Source organism: Diorhabda sublineata, chromosome 9, assembly GCF_026230105.1.
Source record: "Diorhabda sublineata isolate icDioSubl1.1 chromosome 9, icDioSubl1.1, whole genome shotgun sequence".
Taxonomy (NCBI): domain Eukaryota; kingdom Metazoa; phylum Arthropoda; class Insecta; order Coleoptera; family Chrysomelidae; genus Diorhabda; species Diorhabda sublineata.
Genome location: NC_079482.1, coordinates 15,750,748 through 15,776,323, shown reverse-complemented (window position 1 = coordinate 15,776,323; position 25,576 = coordinate 15,750,748).

Genomic DNA, 25,576 nt, shown 5'->3' with positions numbered 1-25,576 from the left:
TTGAATGAAATAATTCAATTTAAATATTTTTCAATAATTTATGTGCTAATACAAATCTCGTAACAAGGTGTAGTTTCAGTAAGTTTGTGAAAAGTTTAACGAAACTGGTTCAGTAAAAGATTTATCGGAATCAGGGAGCAGAAAAACTGCATACACTGAAAACATATCTTTAAATGTTTGTGTTATGTTAGGAATAGATCCACATTTGTAAAGTAGAAGAATTATGAATTTTAAAAAACATACAGTGAAAGCGATTACAGCAGATGTTAAAATATTATCCATTTACTTCAATACAACAAGCCATGCGATTTTTAAATTTTTGAAAATCTTGGCAGATTTTGTTTTATAAACGCTTATTTCAGGTGACCCAACAATAAATATACTATAGGATTCATGTCGGGTGGTCGCAGGGACCATTCGATAAAACCACGCCTTTCAATCCATCTTCTGGAATACACATTATTCAGGAATTGCCTCACCAGACACGCATATTGAGGTGCTTTAACCAAATATTATCGTTTGAGACATTGTTATCGCCTGAAAATTTCTAATAATGAAGTTTCTTTTCATTTGGATTTGGAAATATACAAGCCAACTCAGGTATAATATTATTTTCCAATAAATTCAAATATGCTAGACCATTTAAGTTACCCTCAATGAAAAAGGAACCAATCATTTTGTTGTCTATTATTCCAGCCCATACATTCAGTTTTTCGGGATATTGGATGAGGGATACACGCATCAACAAGGATTGTTACGTGACCAGTATCTACAATTATGCCGATTTACGTTTCCATTAATAAAAAAGTGGTCTCATCGCAAAACATAACAAATTAAAAAATTTGGATCGTTTTGATTGTAATATTTCTCCATAATTAGGTGTGCAAACTCTTCACGTCTATCAAAATCGTCATCTGACAACACTTCGTTATACTTTTTCACTAATTTAATGACAGTTAATCTTGTTAGGGGATTTCGGTCAGGATATGAATTACTAAAAATATTACACGCCTATCACCATACTCTCATATCAATAACATATCAATTCGTTCTTTTTGATCTAAATGATCCATTGTGACTTTCAATAAAATTCAAAAATAATAATTTATTGAAATGTCATTTTGTTATTGCAGCAGCCACCTAAATGTATTATTTTCACTTCGGCTGAGATAATGCAAATGCGGATTTCGAAAAGCGAAAAATATACGGGGTGATCCATTTGTAATGACAAAGCTCATTATTTTTCCCGAAAAAGGAAAGATCTGAAAACAATGTAAAGACCCTCATAATCCTGCCGTATGACGAGACCCTTGCGCACAAAAATTTATAAAAATCGTACAAGTCGTTTTCGAGATAATTCAGGCAATCCATATATAAAAATCACTCTGTACATTATGTCATCCTGCAAAAAATGTATATAGATATTTTTATTAAAAGAGTTTTGCTACATACTTCCATGTTAAACATATTGACAAAATACCAAAAATTGAAAAAGTTAAATTTCATTTTAATTACAATTCGTAAAAGGACGATCTTTGAAATCATATTCATATTGATTAATTCTACTGTATTGTCAGAAAATTTGATTTCATTCATACGAATAATGTACCGACACGTGTTTCCACTTCATACATTTCAAAACTCTGTATTTGTTATTGATCTATATATAAATCATTTGATGACAATTTTTCAAGCTCTTGATGTAAATCATTCAATTCTCCACAGCCCATTACATGAAGTTTTTCCAAAGACAAAACATGAAATGAAACACTAGTTGATAACTAATCGCTCACTGTACTACTTTTGAAATAGGAATGTTTGAGAGCCTACTATCCACTGTTTTTCAAAAAGGTTCTTCAACAACTTATGCAGTGAAGGGTGTTTTCAAAGTGTACTTCTAGAAAGATTTGAAAAAAGTTTAAAAGCCTGAAAGTAGCAGAACTCTGGAGTAAAATGTATGAAATTTTTCATACATTGAATGTATTTCATAAAGAAAAAACGTTCTTCTCTCTGTTGGATTTTTAAAAATAACTTTGAAATCTTAGTATTTATCTTTCTGAACTGAATACCCTATAAATTCACAAATTCACAAATTTTACTTATGATACAGGATACAGAGAAAATATGGATTTGATGAAAATCGTGTAATAAAAAAGTATGGAATATTAAATTAGCTACCTAAAACTTTATTGTCTACGTGATAGAGTTGTCAACCGATTTGTTTACTAGGACTAATGAACAATGCGATTTATAGAGATTGGAATGTAATTAATGCTGAAAAATAATAATAGAGACACGTTGCATTGAATTGAATATGAAATTTACAAAGCTGTTAGGAAACTCAGCAAAATCTTTGAGAGATATTGTTTAATTGATTCAAGATATTTTAATTGATACACATATGTCAGAATTAGACATACCAGCCGGAACATTAGAACTCTAGAAAAAGAATAATATGGATAAGCTGGAAAAACTGGAAAGAATCATTTTCTTTTCATCTTTCTATTATGCCAACGTACGCTAAAACCTTGGGAGTGGAATCGATAAAAAAATAATTCTAAGTAAATGATGATCTTTATGTTTTCTTTGTAAAACTAATATTTTTCAAGTTGTTCCCAATTTTTCAACGGAAAAAACGACATTTACAAAAGTTTTATGGCAAATAACTCGAAAAATTTACTTTTTATCAAGAAACTGTGAAAATAAAAACTGTAGATTTAAAAACAATAGGAACAAAATCCTTGAATGCATAATTTCAAAGATTCAAAGTGAAATAATAACAGGAGAACTTCGCATTTGTCAATAAAAATTAAAGCATATAATTGGAGCTCTAAAATAGAAAAAAAAAGGCTGTAGCATGAAAATTGAGCGACTACTGATCAAAATAAGTTGGGTTCCAGCTTTTTTCTACAAAAAAATCAGTGAAGACGACTCCTAACTACTCTCCTGATTAAAATATATCTTCACCTTTCTTTGATTATCAATACACTCGAGAAGTTTGAGCAATTAAAAATGCGTAATTTTAGAAAAATTGGAGCTTAGAAAGCAAACGATTTTCTTGCAATTTCGTATTTTTTACCATTTACTTCAGAATATATCCGAAAATACTGGAGAAAAATCTAATGGAATAATGAATTGTAGCTTTTTTGAAGAAAATTTGCCTGTGTGTAGAATTTGAACACAATGAATATTTGGGGAGGTATAGCCGTTAAGAACCTCTATTTACGATCGAACACTTTATAACTCACCTCATTCAAAAAATGAGGGATGTGAAGGAACTTGATTAACATAGTTTTGTGGTTCTTGAAGAGCTCTAAAAAATCATGGTGGAAAAAATTTTCTTCAATTGAAAATGAAGTTCATATAACTGCAGGTTCTAAAATCAATCAATTTTGATTTTGATTCCTCACCAGTGTGTTCTAGAGTTCGAAAGAAATTGTACGTGACGTGATAATTTTTTTAAAAATAGTATTTGTTTTAGTTATGAAAATGAATCGTTTAGTATATGAAAAATTCTTTTTCATACTTTTCATGCCAAATGCCATAGTTTTTTAATTCTTTTTCTTCGTTATTGGAGGATTTAGTTTCCAACAAATCAACGCCACCCCAATTTCATGGAAACGAATACTATTAAATGATATATTGGTGAGCTTTAGTTGTTGTCCATATATATATATATATATATATATATATATATATATATATATATATATATATATATATATATATATATATATATATATATATACTACTTTTTTTCTATTTAGATCAATTAAATTGTATTATAAAATTTGCTATGTCAAGGGTTGAAATATTATAAAATTGTATCCTACAGCCTAAAACAATCCTTATTTAACTAATACAATCCAAATTTTATCCTAGTTCGAATGTTATTTTGCAAATTTTTCAAAATTAAGGATAGTTTTCATCCTTCAAAAAGTTTTCACTCTTGAAAAAGTTTTCACCCTTGAAAAACAAAAAGCGTACAATAGGACAATATAGAAAATTAACTAGATGGATTTTTGTCCGTCGATACGAGATGAAAAAGTTGTGAGGTTTTGCCTTTATTTCCTGGATTAAAATTATAACGATTTACTAGTGCAACCGAATTTATATCAACTTCACAACAAATACATCGCAGTTGTAGAAAAACAACCCTATACTTATATTTATTAAATATAAGAAAAGTGAACTTGGTGTTCTCTCAAAGTTTGGCAACGATCTAGTTGTTCATGCTGATGTCGTGATTTGGCAGTCCAGTTTCTTCTCTGACATACGTGCTAGCTGCAGACTTGCAAAAAAACTGAAACGAAGAGGGGAATCCCTATGCAAACAAGTCAACAGAAATCTACTCTATTCTACTCCGGAGACACGAGAAAGATTTTTTAGCGCAATTTCTTAGAGAAAATGATAAAAAAGCATTCAATAATAAGTGTTAAAACAAAATTCTCAAATACTATACATAAAAAGTTGAGAAGATATGAGAAAACACTCATTAGTGAGTAAAAAGATAAAAATCATATTCATAGTTTGATATATTAGTGGGTGTTCAGAAACCGTTGTGCTCATAGGCCATCTGAAAGGAGCGTGTTTAAACTACCAAAGGCCGATGTTTTTTGACAAGTTAAACAAGCATCATGAATTGAACTTTCCAGCGTTAAATAAGGTGCATGCTGCAAGAAGATGGTGTCTTATATGACCATGCTTAGTTATAACACCAGTAGTCAGTCGAATTTTGCGCCTGTTTGAATGGAAAGAGAAATTCCATCTATGTGTGCTTTTGTATGTCAAATGTTAGCTTCTTTGTATAGTTTACTGAACAGTTTACTTAGATATTAATAGCTACACCATATACTCGTTAGTGTTTTGGGCCAATTGATGATTTTTCTCATCCTGATCTTTCTAACAAGCAAAGCAGCCTTAATTACATTATGTGTTAAAACATTGGAAAACTAGAGTATCAATTCAAATTTTTCATAAAAATCTATTAAGAATAATTGAGAGCTAATATAAAATATAGAATTCAAATACATTCCCAAAAATATAATATTAGCACATAATTTGATCCTGCTTGGTTGGAAAATGACCGTGTTCTTCAACCACTTTACCCACACGCCTATTTATATCTAACCATGAGGAGCGCTGCACGTACTTGTTAACTGTACAGCACTTAGACTGTAGCAGTTGCTGTTTTTGGTAGCACAAAACGGTATTTTAGTATAAGGCTAAAAGACATACGCCACTATGAATAATCTTTTATTTAGCAACTACTTTAGGTCGTAAAGCTACAGTAGTTGGTGCCTTATTGACTTCTGTCGATATAAATTGAGACACTTTCAGGATAAAAAGTTGTAATAAAATATGACTACACTACACAAAATGTTAAACACAAAACTTGTCCTGCGCCCAAATACAGTAAATAACACTTGAAACGTAAATTGAATAAAAGAACTATGTTAATTCATCAAGAGAAATTAATTTTGACTTTTCATTTTTTAAATGCACTGACAACTGACTCCCATTTTTTTGAGATCAGGTAGTCGTAAATTTATTAATCATTTTTGAAAGATCATCGATTCTAAAATCGAATGATCATTCATTGGTTTGAGAATATAATTCTCGAACACTGCTATTTCAAACTACTTAAGGAGATCGATAAATAAATTTACATTTTTCAAAATTTAGTTCTAAAAAACAGGTACAAATTTATATGTCGATCTATTTCGGTCTTTCTCAAAATTTTGAGTGGAATTCAATGATACACCGGCTGAAATTATTCGGAAGTCAATCTATTGTATTTATGATCGCCTGGGACTAAAGCCCGATTTATAAACTAGATTTTTCCTTTTTCGTTGCCGTTGTCGTTTTCTATTATAAAATTAAGAACATTGAAATGCATAAGACCATTTATAATTTGCGTTTGACGTCGCCTTTCGCCTTTGGTTACTTTCAACATAAAAGAGTTTTACCTTTTCCTACCGGCCACTTGTTCAACTTTCCTAGTAACACAAAGAGCCAATCAACCTTAACATCATCCATAAATACCGAATTACAAACAAAAACACAAAAATATGACGAAAACAAAAAGTAGTACACAAGTCAAAAAAAAAAGTTAACGGCAGCATCGTCAAATTTATGAATAGGGTCAGTAGACGTCAAACGACAAACGTTACTCGCGAACGACAACGGCAAACGGAATGTCAAGTTTATAAATTGACCTTAAAGAATTGAAGAAATTTTCAACATCTGTTACGTTAATTCTCGAGTCGATAGCACTGAAAGGTATTTGTAGTTAGTTTGTTTTAAAATAATTTTTTCTCCGTTCCCAATAATAACGTGAGAGAAAAAAGGATGTGAGATTCCATTATCAAAAGCTTTTCTTTTCTTCTATACACTAGATACTTATACTACAAAAAGTTGGGTAGGATCTAAGTTAACATGTTGAGAAAAAAAATTCATTTTATTCGTAAAAATATGTCCAAAGTAAAATCAAATCACGTATATCAGCAATTTTTTCAGGGTTAGTTTGGACAGTATAATTTCATCCTCGAGCTTTATTTTTTTATTTCTCTAACCCTTTTATGTGTACATTGTCTTTAATAAATGATCGCAATTTTATTTCTGAATTTTTCAAAAAAACTCTTTGATACCTCGGTTGTGTAGTTTCAAATAGACAATAATTTGTCAGATCGAACTAAGAAGAGCTACGAATCAACCAATCAGTAGTGATTACATTTTATAGTGACCACATTGATATTAAAAATCTTTTATGTTTGAATAAAATAAATTAACTTAGCCATCGCATGAAAACATGATGACATCAAAAACAAAATTTGTGAAAAACAAGTCTAGTAACTCAGTCAGCGCGATTTTGCCGTGACACTAAACATTCTTTACTATACTATGTATTGATCCTGAGTTACATTGTGTTTTCATGCGATGGCAAGTCAATCTATTTTATTTGAACACAAAAGATTTTCAATATTATTCTGGTCACCTGATACCTTGAGTAGGGACTGAATAAATCAATTGACTTGGTATTTCATGGATCTTACAACTTTTTACGGTAGCAGAACTGCGTTTTTTTTACAAGTTTTAGTTCCAATAGCATTAAATTTATGAGTTCTTATATAAATGAATCTATGAAATAGACTGTGCATATTGATGTTTAGGAGAATCATATTCTTCATATTATCCTATCAGATGAATTGCTCACAAAGAGCCTCCTCAATTCCTCATTTTCTTCATAGGCGGTGGAAAATCTTCTGCAATATCCGTTACTTCAATTTTTTATGTATAAGATTTCTTGATTTTGTTGTTAAAAGCCAATATGAACCTAATTTGTATTTTTAGATCTACTTCCTCTATAAACATCGACATAACCTTGATTTGTCTAAGAAATTCTTGCTTAATAGATTGCAATTTGACTTTTTTCAACTGAAAACCAACAGGAAATTCTTTAGTAAAACCACTATGGTTAGTTTTATATTGTTGGCCCTGTACTGTGATGAGATATGGTACAAACTCTTGTCATTCTCTTCATGATTTATAATGAGATCAGTTGACCACAAAGCTCCTTTCTCACGGTGGTAGTGACCTACTTTTGCGTGTATCGTCCATTATTTCGATTCTGTCTTTGAATAAAAAAAAAAGAGCAATTTGTTACATATTTTTTTAAAGCTGGAAACACGTTGAGAATTCTATTGCAAAGGATAGAAAATTTTAACATTTATTACTTCGGTTATTTTTGAGTCAGTTATTTTATTCACAAATTCACAAAAATAAAAACAATTACCTACAATGTCAGAAAAATGTATAATAATCTTCCCGTAAGGATAAAAGTAGAAAGCTCGTACATAGTACACCAAAAATTGACAAGGTCGTTTCTTTTGGCAAGACCGTATGGCACATATCTATTGGGTTTCATATTACTAGTTTGTTGTTTTGCTACTAGTAAAAATCTTTGCATCAATTAGTTCATATGAAATCATCTATAATTATTCTAATTTTATTTTTTCCTATCAATTAAATCGATTTTTCCATATTTTATATGATACTTTGTTCCTATCTGATTTGTTTCATTTATTCATCTAGTTCAATTTCAATCATTCTGTCTAAATATGAAAATTGTACAAAAAAACAGTCAAATGAACATTACTTCGATAGTAGTGTAAACTGACTGGAGTCTGCATATATTACAAGGTTCATGTCACTGCGTACACTCATACACCGCAGGCATTCCATGACAGACATCGTGACGTGTACAATCTTGCCAAATCTAGTGCAGAGTTGCAGAGTCGACGACAGCGTTGTCAAATGGAGTGCAACATTTCGAAGTCAAGAGCCGCATCAGATGGACACGCTATTGTTATCTCTAGAGAATAAAAACATGTACGAGCCTTTCTATTTGACTTTTGAGATATGAGAACACTGATGTGAATATTTCAAATTTGATAATGCTATAATAAATTTTAACATTTTCAATGATGAACGTACTGAGAACTTATTGTACGAGTACTGTTTCAGTTATTTACAGAAGCTTGAAACATTAATCTTACTACAAAAATGGAAATAAATTTGGAACATTCTCTTGCTATGACATTCTATGATTTTTGACGTGGATTAAACCAACAACAGTGAGCCAGCCGATCAACTCGTTTCGACTTTTGATGATGGAGAATCGCTGGTTTTTCGATTTAAATCGTGATAGAACTTCGCTACAGGTTGAATTTCGTGAAGGTAGTACAAAATCGGCTGTCGTGTCAAAAAATATTGATGCTGTGCGTAAACTGATATTGCGATAATTTGACAATCGCTCATTAAGACTTCGTGTTGATTGGTGATGGAAAAACTCAATAGCAGTGCATCAAAAGATGTCTAGAAGATCTAAACAGGGACGGATCATGGATCTATGTATGTGAACCCGAAACCAAATAATCTGTATGGGTCTTTCAAGATGCGCCAAATTTAACAGCTTTTTACGTTATGAGTCCAGGAGTGATTTAGTATGGTAGGAGATAGATGTTTATGGAAAAGGCGAGGAAGGAGTCGAGTCAAGAATATCTAATTAAGTACTGTAATAATAACTTCACGGACGTATATCGTAATATATATTTTGTTTCATACTGCTTTCGGTTTTGAATGAAAGACATAATTATATTAAAATATGAAAAACCAATAGAAGTCACTGTTATTGTTGTTTGCGCAAGGAACACTCTGAAGCAAATGGTCGCCTAGTTTTTTCAGAATAACTGGATATGTAGCCACCGTTCCATTGGAGCAACGTAAAACGATAAATTCTGAAACATTTGTTTGCCAGAAAATCAGAGACACCAATCGTCGAAAACATCGAATTAATGGGTAATCCACCATACAGTGTCTTGTTTGTCACCTGATGATTTCTTCTTATTTCCGAAGAGCAAAAATACATTGCGAAGTCAACGTTTTTCCACACATGAAGAAGCGGTTGATGCATTCAAATCACATGTTAATGGAGTATGTTTTGGAAAACACTAAAGCCATATCCAATTGTAAATATGTATTTGTTTTTATTTGTCTCAAAACTCAACAAGCAACTCTGGTACTGCGCAAAATTTATATAATTTATTTCAAGCGCCAATCTATAATATTCTATATTTTATGCAGACAATATGATTTGATTGTTATTTAAATTGTCCCACATTATACTGCACTATGCACATACTGTCATTAACAGTAAAATATTACGTTCAGTGCCTATCGTTTCTCGTCGCCCGATAATATATATACAAACAACAATAGTAATCAAGCCCTAACTCGAGATTCAATTATAGTTTTAATGGGCCTATTAATTAATAGTGTAACTGAACAGATTAGCTGATTTATCTTTGTCTATCTAGACGGACATATTACACACTATTATTCATGGAGAGCCCACCTTCCATACATCTTCTTCCCAAATGCTGTCATTGATCTACAGAAGTGACACAGAAACGTGTCCCTTCCAATATTATTCGACCATCTCGATTTTTATTGGAAAATAATGAGTTCCTGAAGAAAAATAGGCCAAAAAAATCAAGTTATATTAAATCCATTCAAACTAATATTTACAAAGAAACAGAAAAACAAAGCATATTATTTTCGTGTAGAGGACATTTTTTTAAGGATTATGTGTAACGAAAAATTTTTGTAACTGATTTATGGCAGTTATTTTGATTAGTAGAGATGAAGATATTTACCCACTCAATCTTCACATTACTCCAATTCATTCATCATCATTCATTCTTAATACGAGTGAGGTTAATGTTTCAGACTGAACATAAAATTATTTTATACCAGGGAATGCCTTTAAAATCATTCTTTGTTTTATTTGGTATTTTTAAAATAAATCACTCTCTTAAGTACAGACCTGTCCACATGATCTTTTTTATCAGTGTTTTGCTGAAAGCTTCACCAAAATAAACTCTTCCTGTGTAAACCCCTTGTCAGCCTATTCACTTTTAATTATATTTCTTGAATCTTGATATTTTTTCCCGAAATGAAGAGTGCACTTCCAGCTATCAACTGTGTGATACCACCTTGGTGTTTATGGGTCTCGCAAGGATCGTAACTTTAATACAGTATTTGAAGTAAGGAACAAAAGTTTAATAGCAGGAGGGGTTGTAAAAATCTTATCAAACGAACTTTTTTGCTTGGGGATAACATTTGAATGAGTGTAGTACATATTATACTTTTGATAAAATTCATCATATCATAGGTCACAAACCTCTGAAATAAATTTTAGGTCACATACGAGGTGCGACCGATATATCAAAATATATGAAATCTACTTGTCAAATTTAATATTAATTCGCATTTCAATACTTCGAGATAATTGTTTACCGTTCTTTAAAGAAGAAAACAACAACTTTCCTGGCTAATACAGAGACAAATATTGAATTGTATCTCCTCAGGAAATTGCTCTATCCAAATCAGGGTGAGAAATTATGCAACAACTTCTAAGAATTCTTTCAAGATATTTGTGTCGTGTTGAAGAAATCGACAAATGGATAAACGTTTAATTAATAATGTAACAATGAATAATTGGATTGTTTTCCGTTCAAAAACATATTCTCTAGTTCTCTTATTCTTATGGTAGTTATATTCTATGAGATAGTTCCAAGCTATTGACTCTAATTGAATATAGTAAGGGCTCCCCAAAACGTATAATGAAAGGTTCTGTTTTGAGATTAGCCACAAAGTTCTAGAATGTATACTTATGTTTGTCAATTAGGAGTGCTCGATAAGAGAAAAAATCCATTTTAATTCTGACGAAAGATGAAAAATCTATTCTAGATGCACAGGGCTAGCCGCGATTCCAAATACGATCTAGCTCCAGATCTTCATAGAATATACAAATGAACTTCTGTATTCAATTGTTTTGGGACTTTTTTCTTGAATGGAATATTAATTAATCCTATTTTGGAATATTTATCCGTCCAATAAAATGAAGTTTTTGTCTTGTCCAATTATCCTCGCATTTAAATAAACATCAAATTATACGACAAGACGGCACTGCTGCAGTGATACCAAAAATATTGATATACATAAAAAATGTAGGAATTTTTGTTATAATTTATCAATATTAATAATTATCTTAGAAATTTTACCAAAAATACATTTATTTTTAACATCCTCGCATGCCGTAGGCTGGGTATCGCTACTCTACAGGATAAATTTATGGTAGATATGCACCTGACCTGAAATTACTGTACTGGCCTACAACCATTTTGGGGTCAGAAATTGTAGACCTAATCTTTAGTTTGATTATATCAAGAATGTAATGGTTTTTCCTATCAGCTGTTATTTCCGAGTTAAATAAAAGGAAATTGCACAAATTAAATATATTTCATTGGAATTAAACAGCAAAAAATGGTCTTTTGAGTACATTTCTCGAATGGAAATGACTTGGGCAATCTCACATGATTCCCCAGCAGTACGTGGGTATCATATCTTCCTTTGTATTTATATTCTTCACTGTCTTAATGTCTTGGTGAACAAACTCTCCTTCGCTTAGTTCTCGGGAATTGTGTTAAAATTGATCTAGGTAACTGTTTAGATAGTATAATTTAATACTCATATGAAATTACTGCACTCTCTGGTACGAGACTGGTATTGGAACATAAATAAACGATAGATTTGTACTGAGGGCGCGTTCGTTTTTATTGAATTGAATAATACTCATTATTTTGATGAGAAATAGTAGCATATATTTTAGAGTTGTTTACGAAAAAAGTAAGATAAACGTTCAAACGAGGTAAGTAAATGAAATATTCCCAATGAGTTAAAATGACTTATGTCAATATGCCTATTGTACTTTATCTATTTTATCGACCATAGCTACAAAAAGAGTTGCATCAAAAAAATTCTATAGGTCTCAGTTATCTATTTTGTATGTATGGATCGTGCTTATGGGGTTCTAGAAATTATGTGATAATGCAATAAGCTTTGACGAATAACCTGTCAATTCGATGCCTATGAAGAACCAAGGATGAGTGAGAAATGGGCAACTTCTTTAAATTGTGCACAGTTACTCTGGGTTATGAAAATACGAGGGTTGCTTCTTAAGTTTTCAGATAGACGAATAAAAACGAATATTTATAATTGGATATGTTTTTATTGTCTTCCAAAATATGCTTCATTAAGATAAATATACGTTGGAGACGTTTTAACCAATTGTAGGAGCGTTTTTTCCATTCCGATTGAGGTATTAAGCATGAACCGCTTCTTCATATATAGAAAACGTTGACCTCGCTATTTATATTTGATTTGCGGGAATAGAAAGAAATCATTTGGTGACTGTACAGCGGACGACCCATCATGTTTTGACTGTTCAAAAACGTTTTTGTTTGAATTTATATGTAATAGCTCACATCGTATGGTTAATACGGTATATAACGCAAACATATCTTTTTGACAGCCAAATATTCATGCAATATTGAATGTATGCGGGGTGCACTAATATTTAATGTATGTTTCAATATCACAAAGTGAAACATGACGATTTGCAGAAGCAGTTTACGCACAGCATTGTAATTTTATTTTTTTAAACCAGAGCTGATTTGGACAGACAAAATTCATCCTACTCGATCCATTTAATTCCATTTATTGCCAAAGATGAATTTTTTAAGTATCTGTAGAAACTCATATGACAACACGATCTGAGTACGTTCAATATTAAAAATGTTGAATTTGATGGGGGCAATGTCAGATTTGACATATTCACATCAGTGTTGCCATATTTCCAAGCTTCAGTAACAACACTCGTATGTAGTTATATAAGTAAGAAAATATGAAACTTATGTATATATTGTATTACTCCTACTGTTCATTATTGTTTGTACGAAACTTGAGGTTCTACTCCTGAAAGTTAAGTTTTATTATTATTACTTGACGAGAAGAAAGTTGCATTAAGATAATATTAAGACCTTCAGACTCCGCATAAAGATAGATACTGGTTTGATTAGTTTTAAAGCTTTAAACAATTATAATATGCTTCTTTATGATACAAGATAGCCATAAAAACGTCTCCTATATGCTTACAAGGGAAAAATTTAAGAACTTGTTACCCAAACAAGAATGTGGTTACAAATAGTTAACTACACGTTATATCCTCAGATCTTAATACAAAAATTCCTATTGTACTATCGAAAATAAAGTTCCTATTATCGAATATAAATGTACAATTCATGATTCTAATTAGAAAAATTATTCTGAGAGACATTTTATTGTCTAGTCTCTATCCAAGCGAATGAGAAACTATTAGGAATGCAGAAATTCCGGGAAAGCATCCAATCTAAAAACGACGTCTATCTTTCCCGCAGTGAGAACTTCATTTTCCCGAATATAGTTTTTAATGTTCCAAAAGAATGTTGATGTCGTTCCATTAGAACGAATAGGACAACATTTATAAAGGAAGGAAATTGCTAGATTGAACAGAAGAGCAAGGATAAATTGCCAGAATTAGACGAATTAAGTAATTATACATTTTGGGAAATAATAAAAATAAACCGCAATGAAATAATCTTTCAGTTATTCCGAATGAACAGATAACTATTTGCTTCGAAGTGCTTCGTTTGCGGACAACTTTAGTTGGATTTAGATCGTCTTGAAAAACCCATACAGTCGATTGTTTGGAATTTTATTTGAGCGATTGTCAAATTATCTAAAGCTAACAAATCCTTTTGACAGCCAAATGTTCATACAGTATTGAATGTGCCCAAGTCTGTCTCAATCTCACAGAGTCTTACATAAGGATATTTTAATATCAGTTTATACACAGCATCGATGTTTCTTCTGGTACAACAGTCGATTTTGGATCTTCGCGGAATTCATCCTGTAGTGCGACCACCATTGAATTTGGAAAACCAACGAAGCACAGAGGATTTTGCTTCATCACCAAAAGTTTAATCCACGTAGAACTCGATCCAATTCCATTTTTGCACCAAGATGAATGTTTTAAGTATGTGTAAACAACTCAAACAGCACTCGCATGACAAGACGTTTCGAATACGTTAACTATTAACCGTATTAGTATCAGCGTTGCCATATCCCAAACCTTAAGTAGCAACGTCATATAAATATTTTCTCCATTATGCAGAGATATATGTATCAAGTAGTGTAAAAAAACAACATTGTGCATTTGAATGTGAATGTTAATTGATTGATTGACTTCCATAAAGTATTTGTTCACTTTTATAGATGCATGGAAATTTGAAACGTGCTACGTTGTTGTCAAGAGCTACAGGTGATATAAGTTGTTCAGTTATAATCTACGATTGTTTTAGATTTTATAGATTATAGATAATAGAGATGCATAAACACTTTGTGGCATAAGGAATGTATAAATGCAGTTAGAATCATTGTTGCCAACTGTTACTTAGTGAAATAAAATGCAAATATTGAGTTTAGGTTGCATCTATTTTGGTATATCTATTTAAATTGAGAGGAAAACAATATAATGAGTTTTTAGTCCAAAAGTGAATGTATCTAATAAGCCTATAATGATTGCATCTAGTATTCTTCTGTCAAGAGGAATAATTATTGAAAAAATTACGCCAGAATTGTTATGGAAGAAAATTCACATAAATAACAGACCAGTTACTTCCAAAGTTTATTTTTGTCAAACAAAATGACATCTGTTGTACCCCAAATGTTTCTGTGAGCTGTTATAGTTTAATGTTATCTATATAAAAAGTAAATACTTTAAAAGGAATCATTTTGAAAGAAAAATATTTTGGAGATTCTAAATGGCATGGCATTGTTGAAGATGAAAATTGGAACTAAAACAATAATATCTTACAAGAGATTACACCAAATCAAACAGATATACTGAAATTGTTTCATGAACCAAATACTGGTACAGTTTTTAGTGAAATGTCATGAGTTGTTACTATTTATTGTCAAATATTATTTTTGAAATATTAAAATCTTATGACATTAGGTAACAATATTGTCACAGTCACCAGAATCATTTCATAATTTGTTTCAGAGTGCATATCGATTTTCCAAAGAAAAAAGGACTACTATTTTTTTACAGTTGGTTGATCAGAAATCATAATGAACTGGAACTCGTTCCAATGAAACATGAAGCCATTCATAGAAATATTTTTCCCTTTTTTAGAATACCCGTGGCAGTCCTCCTCACAATTGAAAGGAGTTTGTGATATTTCTTTAAGCAAATGGAAGTTACAGGCGATACGCAAAGTAAGGGAATTACGGAACGATCCAAGAAAAAATTAGGAAAAGCAGCCATTGGCACGTTCTCCCCTGAACCTTCCACATTTAGACTGAAGAATATTCAAAGCGATTGGTCACAGTTCATGTACACACTTTGAAAAGTTACAAGCTATAATTTAAAATCTGAGCCTTTTAGATGCCACACGAGCGCTTCTGTTTCAAAAACTGTTCATATTTTTATCATATATGAGTTTTATATATCGGAATTGCTTTGAAAATATATATATATATATATATATATATATATATATATATATATATATATATATATATATATATATATATATATTCACAGATAGAAAACAACAAGTATAATCCTTTTAATGGAAAAGATGCTGAGGTTTTGCGCAGAGACTGGCGTTGGAATTTGATCTGGAATGTAGCGGAAGAATATATGAACACAGAACAGGAAGGTTTGAGTGGAGACGTAGAAGAAAATCAAGATGATTAAGAATGTCACGGTAAGTTTGTATTCGGAAGAGATGAGGCAGTTAGATATCCTTTGCGTTAAGGGCACAGGGAAGCTTGCAGATTTCGCTTTGACATGTTGGAGTTTGTTTTTCACTGATGATATACTAATAAGTATATTTGTAGCAAAAGAGGATCGTTTAGCTGAGAAAGATATTGCAAAAATACAAATTTGGCGGAAATGCAAGCTTTTATGGGGCTCTTGTACAGGGCAGGATTTTATAGGAACAGCTGAATAAATACTGAAGATCTTTGGGTTACTGATGTTTCTAGTATGAAACGTATTCGAATGACTATGACACGCAAAATATTCAACTTTCTCTTAAGTGTAGGTTTTGACGACAGACACCAGAAATGAGAAACTTACTCCTATCAGGTAAATATTTGAGTTTTTTTTTTGTAAATTGTCAGAAAAACTATTGCGTTAGCGAATATGTAGGTACAATCCAAGCTGTCTAAATATGGCATAAAGATCTTATCAGTAGTGGATGCAAGAATTTATTACATTTACAACTTGAAAATATACGTGGAGAGGCTTGATAATAGTGCTAGATAAGAGATGCTACATTTACGACAGGAAAACAAATCGCATGATTCAATACAAATGCGTGGAGTGTAATAAGTCCATAAATTTTCATAGATAGTTCGCTGTTTTTTGATTGATATTTTTTCTAGTGCTCTTAAGACAAACGTTTAATGACCTTTTAGGAATCATTCATTTGCGAAAATGGAATACTAGTCTCTCAGACGCTATGTGAGCACCGATAGTGTGAAAATTGGCGCGCTTAACGAAAGGTTACAAACAAATTTCATACACGTTTTTATTTACGGAACCCTTCTATCTATATGAAGCAAACATTTAAAATCAGTATAGTAGTAGAGTGTAGAAGATATTTCGAATCCGTTTATGTAGATGATCTTTGACCCTTTATCATTTTTGATAATAATTCTCCTCAAATTTAGGCGTTGGCTCATAGTGACCATTCAATATGTGACTGTAGAAGAAATTGAATAATGAAATATGAAAAGCTGAAAATGATGAAAATTCTGCAAATTAACTTTCATATTAGATAACAAATTGAGCTTCAACACATGTTTTGAACACATCCCTCATCAAAACAACTAGATATGCCAAAACAATCAAACCCCTTACAGGTTCAAATTCTGAAGTATGATGTAACGAAAAAGAGTCAAAAAAACTGTCACGATTGTAATGCTTAGCCATGCTTATCTATTTAGTTATATTATTCTTATGTCGGTTAACATATTTGTGGAAATTAGTTGAAATCCATGTTCAATTCCAACCAATGAATAACACTTGATACTTGTTTCATTTATGCCTGGTTACATCTCTTCACCTCTTGTCCGTTATTCTTTTGAACACTTGTTCATAGAGTACCTGAAGATATTCTTGATATGATCATTCCGCTAATGTCATATCTCATTCTTTTACTTCCTGTTCTATGTAAATTATACCACTCTAACTATATCCGAGTTTATACAAAAAAACGTCATCCATTATATACGAGGGCCTTTTTTTCAACCTCCTTTAGGCTATAAATAAAAAGCAAGTTCCTATAAAACAATGATTTTCTGGAGATTGGTAAAATATTGGTACACTTAATGGTTACTCTTCGACATAATCACAGAAGAGATTTAGACACTTGTAATATCTGTGAACAAGCTTTCCAATAACCTCTTCAAAGAAAGTTACCGTTACCTAACCATTCTGTCAACTTGTTGAACCAGATAATCTGAAATGACAGATTTGCGTCCTTGGTCCCCTTAATCATTACGCTCATCTTTAAACTTTCGACACCATTCATGCACAACACCATCACTCATGAAGTTTTCCCCATACAATCAATTCATTCTCCAATGGATTTCTGCAGCACTATGGCATTCAGATGGTAGAAAACGAATTACACTTGGCAATTAACACTTGATAGTATTATCAATAATGGCGGACATGTTTGCGTGGCTGTAGTACAAAGTCGACTGTCACATGTATGTCAACAATGTAATGTGAGAACTTCGCAGTCGCCTACAGCCTACATGCTCGCTTTCTTCTGCCCGCGTAGCATCTGCACGGAGCGATCGGATGTTGAAAAAAAAATGGCCCTAGTAAATTCTTCCAAAATTTCCATTGGCGATTACAATATTGAGGAATGAAAACTAAAAATAAGAAAATTTAGTATTGTAGAAGCATATTTCATTTTGATATACATACATCAGTTGACTTATTGATTGATATAATTAAATAAGACAAACCCACAATCAAGGCATTTATAAAGAAACCATATGGAAAAGAATAGATTACAGAAAAGGCAAAAACTCAATAATATGTAAATATTTATTTGTCATTCCTGAAAGGAGAAAAGAATTACTTTCTTCTGTTATATAAGCTAAATATTCGAAAAATATTATTTCCAACAAGAACTTAGTCGATATTGATATTCCTAATAACTATCAACTGCAGAGAATCTTCGAACCGAAAGTTAGTGGTTCATTTTCAATTAAATAAATGGTGTTATTTTCCAACTTCACAAAATCATTCCGTTTATGATTTAGGTTATTTCACATGATCTCATCAGTTTTTTTCATTTTCTTTAGATTATTGATCATAAAAAATATATCCATCCATTATGCACTACAGCTTAAACTGTTATTCACACCCTTCATTAACAACATCGATCCGAAACTTTCAGTACCTACCCGTGAGTCCGTTCGGCAGCGTTAATCATACTAATAGCCACTATGCATGCATGTGTAAATTATAAATGCACACAATACCTGAGTGTGGTTATTATACTGCCAACTGGGATTTTCAACAAGATTAGAAAAGTATTCGCAGATATGAGTTACCGCATCAAGGACGCTTTTAATTTTTCAAATAAATTGAAAATGCAATTTAACCTTGTCAGATAAACTATGAAAGAGCATACATTGAAAAAATGATTTTAGTTGTTTCATGAATATTAATATGCCTCAAATAGTGTCTTCAGATACAAACTTCTCTTTAGTGAGTGGTCATACTTGGATTGGGTAAACAATTAATGTCAAATTTAGCATCATTAGCTATTTAAGTAAAGTAAAGTAAAGATCTGTACATAGAATTGAAGGGGTGAGAACCAAAAGGGACTAAGTGAAAAGTTTTTAAAAAACGAGTTAAGTGCAAATTTCGACAGTTGAAATTACTTGCTAACAAAACTATGTAAGTTATTTTCTAACAAATAGCGCCATATTTTGGAGTCTGTAGTAAATAGGTTAACATATCCGCGTATTTGGTTAGTGTATAAACGATCTAAAAGCAGTCGAATCCTTTGACCGCGACAAATATTTTCAAAATTATTTTAATATTCCAAGTACTTACTACAGTGAAGTATGATGCTCGTATGTTTTGTTCCTCGAAGTATTTGATTATTAGTTTCTAGTATTGGGACTGTTTACAAATTACAAATATGACTAAAAGAAAGATACTTGTGTCAAGTAAATTCATTATAATATCGTTCTTTTGAATTATCAATCTGAAATTGAAACCTAACATTAAATATTTATGAAGCGAGTAAGCTACAACTTATAGTCAGATGATAGCGAATTCTAGCCCTATGGATAGGATAAGGATAGTGACTACTACCCATCTGATGTACCTGTTAATGTTGTTGAATGCGATGATGGTGTGGAAAATGTATCTTCGACTAGTAGTATGTTATTTTCACGATAGTCACCAGAAATATGGCAAATGTATCAATAGATGAAATGGGTCACTTTTTATTACAGTAACCCCAAAAAGAACCAGAAAACGGAACAAAAACCTAGATGGATGGTAGAAGCGAAAAAGAAAGCAGTTTAGGTTAAGTGGTAGTGAGTATGAAACTGTTAGAGGAAAAAAAGTTTAAAAAAGGGAGTTGAAACCATATGATTATCGCTGAAGATATGATTGTAACAAAATATCTAAAGCAGGTAAACCAAATTTATCACTGGATAATTTAAACAAACGTCTCTATGAAAACAGCATATGTAAAGTGGAAGAATCTTATTCAGTTCTTTCCTTTTATTCCACCGATACATCTCATCTCTTATCGAAACCTAGCCCGAAAAAATCAAAAATAAAATAGAAAAATACGAGAAAAAATGAACCATCTGAAGCACGGGCGAAAAAAATGTTGAAGACGAAGGAACAGATGAAGAATTTGAGCTCTACTTCCACTATGATGTATCATTTTTTATTGTTTAATCAAATTAAGTTCACTTCATAATACACAATTGTATATTTATCAGACTAACCAAATATATATTTGTGAAAGTATTGAAAACTGTATGTTCCGTCAGGTAAAACTACTATACGAAATGTTTGCACAGATTTTACAATAATCAACTAACTTTGACTTCCAATATCTTATGAAAATAATGGCACTAGACCTTTTTGTCTCTTACCTCTTTAATTAGTTGATTACATTGATACGATAATTGTCTGGATAGGATTCAACCACAGTAAGAAGATACTAGCACTTCCTAATATAAGTTGAGAATTATATTTGCGATTGCGTCAAGAGATTTTGTTTTTCTTCAAAATGAAAAAAAAATGTATGTCGAGCAGTTATCCATAATTTGTTTTTGAATGACAGTACAGCCACGCAAATAAAAGTTGACTAGCATTAGAGACAGCCAAGAACAGCGACAACTAACAAGATAGCATCGGAAAAGTTCACACCAAATGGTACTGGACAACCGCTGCAATTTCGACGATATTCACAAATTATTGGAACTTATTTTTTAACGTGGAATCTACTTTTGTGCCAAATCCAATTTTGATATTTAGGGTGGCCCAGAAGACATTTTTTTTAATTGGAAGACTATGATTTGACGTCGTAAATTGATTCCACACTCAGTGCCAGCAATTTTTACTTAGGTCATTTTTATTGATAGGAGCAGCCGTATAAAAAGGTTACAGGTTTTTCGGCAAACCAAAACCCCGTTTTTCAATTCACAATAAATGTTTCACGCACACAGGACTACTTTTTCTTAGAAATATTTAGTCCAAGATCGAGAACCCATTGTCCATATGACCGGTCATATGGACAATGGACAACTTGGTTTGGATATGGTTTGTTCTGAAGAAATTAGAAACGATTTTGGTTCATATTGCTATTAATGCTATTCCAATAGCTAATTTCATTTCTTTATTGAGTTTCTTGCTTTACAATTCATGAGGATTGAAAACAATAACACGTTCATAAAGTATAAACAAAACATTCAAACTAAAGAAACTGGAATTTATAAGTTCTCAACATTATAATTTCTGTTCTCCTGTTATACGCTGCATAATGATTCACTAGAATATTCTTAAAAACTCTTCAGAACCAGATCCAGTATAACCGATTACTACATCATCGTTCCCGGTTGGTTTGACAAATGAATGCGTTTTCAATAAAAATGTACTTTAGTGTGACTAAAATATTTTATTTTCCAGTATTTCGATATTTTCACTGTACACACTCCTTCCAGAGAGTGAATGTTTCCAAATAATTCGAAAATATGTCTGATAAATCAGGTGAATATTGTGGATTATTATGAATCGCAACGCAGTTCTGCTAATTTCTGAACAACAATAGCGGACGAATAGGTAGTCGCTTTGTCATTATGCTACAAAACATTCTTCTTCAATAAATGATGTGGGGTTTTTTCAAGTTATTGTTTTCCCAGAATAATATAAAAATAAAAATTACCCCTTTGAAATGTGAGAAATGTGGTCACGATCTCATTGACAGGAAAAGTTTTGTTGTTTGCTTACACATTTTCTCGAAATAACTTCATTTCGATAGTATTTTTATTTCTAGAGCATAATTGTCTACCTAAATGTTATCTACGGCAAAATTTCGGAGAAAAACTTACAAGGATTAATAATGAAAATTTACAAATATTCGTTTGAATTTTTAATGCGTGTGAGCTTCTGATCCGTATCAGGCGATCGCAGCACCCTACTTCCAAATATCTGTTTTTACTAAATATATCCTTCGATGGTCATTATTATTTGACGACTGTTGGAGAGAAAATTGCATGAATTTTAACAGCCCTTTGTGGAACAGTTACATTAAGAACCCTAGCAAGAGGAGTGTTGTCAATATATAAACAGATTCTTTCGCCAAACTTCTCTCCTATAGGCAGAAATCAAGTTACAGTTAGTTAATTTTTATTTATTAATAGTTTATTGTTTATGTTACGTCCCAAGCCCGATCTTCTACGGAGTCGAGTTTCGTACAATGAATTTGTACGAAGTCCGATCTGTACAAGCCATTTTGTACGGAGTCGAGCTTCGTACAATGAATTTGTACGAAGTCCGATCTGTACAAGCCATTTTGTACGGAGTCGAGCTTCGTACAATGAATTTGTACGAAGTCCGATCTGTACAAGCCATTTTGTACGGAGTCGAGATTGGCGGACTTCGGACAGAGATGATTGTACGAAGTCGACTCTGTACAATGCTGGTTGTACGGAGTCGGAGCATCGATACTCACTCGGTAATGAGCGCGTTATTCCGAAGTAGTACACGCAACCTAACCTAACCTAACAATAGATGGTAGCCAACTAGCCGGAGAACATACTTTCAATCACAATAACTACGTTTGTGTTTACTAACATCTTAATAGCGCGCTCATTACCGAGTGAGTATCGATGCTCCGACTCCGTACAACCAGCGTTGTACAGAGTCGACTTCGTACAATCATCTCTGTCCGAAGTCCGCCAATCTCGACTCCGTACAAAATGGCTTGTACAGATCGGACTTCGTACAAATTCATTATACGAAGCTTGACTCCGTACAAGATCGGGCTTGGGGCGTAACATTTATATCTATTCGTACATAATGCAATGTATAGAACTCAGTTAAATGCACTGAATGAAGAAGATACTACATAAATTATTTCAATGCTTTGGGTTTACTTTGTTTCATGTTATAGATAAAGTCTGGCTTAACCTTTTGTTGCATTGTATAAAGTTTTGTTCAGTTGTTATGTACTTGCTACGTGATTATATTCGAACGAAGCGAAAAACAAAATAGTTTATTGTCAAAATTTCATTTATTTTTGTGAGGAAATAAACACAGTTGACACTTACTTCACACCAAATATTTGCACAATGTCTGGTTTTGCATATTTGAGAATTTAATAGCTGAAAGCGGAGAATAACTCCATAAAACGAATTACACTATTTTAATTTTAATTTTGCTCTAGAGAAGTCGGAAACGATGGAAATATACCATTCTATTGTTGATAATTCTCTGAATACACTATAAAAATGTTTTTTTTGCTTCATTTGTAAACTCAAAAAATTGTTGTTTACAATAGAATTTATATGAATGATTATTATAGTGATGATGTGATAAAGTCCCACAAGAAATGAATTGTAAAATATTTTCAATATCACTGAAAGTAAATTCCGTCCAGTGGCGTACAAAATCTTTCTATAATTTTGAAAATTTTCAATCAATTCTTTCTTTCAAACTAATATAGGGTAATGAATTCAGAGATCATACCAAATTCGTAATCGTTGTGATAAAATTTGCTATAAGGTTTGATTTGACCAGTTAATGTGAAAAATTATCTCCTCATCAAGTGGCGAAGTAGAGAAAGAAAGAGAAAGAGAGAGACAAATTTTATTGTCAAAAATTGTTACAATTTGCAGAAAAAAGCTCCTGAAAACTGAAAAACAAAGATAAAAATAACTAAATAAAGATAAATGAAAAATAAAATTTCAATATGTATGAGGATTTTTTGTTAAAATTTTCTTGTTTTTAAATGTGCCTTTGCTATATGGAGCTGTGGAGCTAAATAAGTATATTCTTTTTATAAATCATGTCGAGATATTGTCTACCAATCAATTAAGTTTATAAAATATACGCGTTGTTCACCAAAAAGATACTAAAATGAATAGTTACTTTGAGAAGAAACTAAAAAAACAAGCTTTGAAGTAACATTAGAACATTAATAAATGGAAAATACTAGTATTATTGTAGAAAAAGTGTGGGGCGCTTTGTTCCATATTTCTCGTACATCGAGTCCAGACTCGTTTTTCACAATAATATTTTTTATTAACTAGATATTATTTTAAGCTCATAAAAATTATTTCTAACATTTTAGTTTGATGTGATTTAAAAGTTTATTTTGTAGTTTTTTCAAACTATATTTGTTTTTTTTTACTTTAGTACTTTTTAGTTTTATATGCTATGAAAGCGCGACTCCAAGAGAAGGAGATAAATTCTAATGTAATACTGTTACAGAATGTATAGTAAACAGAGAGCGAACAGTTATAAAATTTGTTTCGATATAAAGAGAAATCTTGCAGTGATAATTTCAAAAAAAAAAACAAATTTCTCACAGCGTGAACGGGATTGGAACCCACGACCTCTGAATCCGGAGGTTGACGCCCTAGCATGATCGCCCAACGAATGCAATTGAAGTGGTGGGATATCCTAACAGTAATAAGCCACAAAGAAGAGTTACAAACAAACTCATGAGCTCACAAACTTACCTATAGGCGACGGTGATAAAAGGGGGTTAAAAACAAATCATGTTGAAATGGAATTACTGATGGCTACATGTCTAGACATAAGTCTTGACAACACTAGGGAAATTAATTCACCGCATAATACAATTTACGTATAAAGTGTACCATAAAATCGACCCGTACGATTTGGGCCAATGTGAAATATTTGAGCAGACAAATGTATGATTTCCCATAGTACGAGGTTTGGCTATAAAATAATGAGATTGAGTGCCTAGAGGGCGCCCTAGATGGGTAAGGTAAAAGACCACTAGTGCGTTAGGTATCTAGATATCTTGTCTATGCACGTTCCAAAACACGTTTTCGACACTATTATAGTATTTGTGCAGAAGCGGTTTGAAACGAACGTGTTTTTTTTTCTCGCGCCGAAAACCATGTGTGATGAAAAACAGGAGCAATGTGTCAGTCTCAAATTTCTCGTTAAATGGAAAAAAACTTCAAATGAGTCCTATAAAGTATTGGAAGAGTACTATGGAGACATTTCTCTATCTCGTGCGCGTGTTTTTGAGTGGTGTAAGCGCTTTAGTTAGGTCCGAGAGAACACAGAAGTTGACCAGCGCCCAAGTCGCGGTGTGACTGTTTCAACTCCGGAAACAGTGACCAAAATCAACTAAATTTTGCGTATAGTTCGTCAGGATGATTGCCGACGCTGTAAAGGCAAATAGAGAAACGGTCAGAAAAATTCTAAACAAGAAATAACACATGACAAAAGTCTGTATGATGTTGGTACCAAAAAATCTGACTCCTGACCAAAAGCTCTTGCGTCAACATCGACATCTTTTATTGTAAT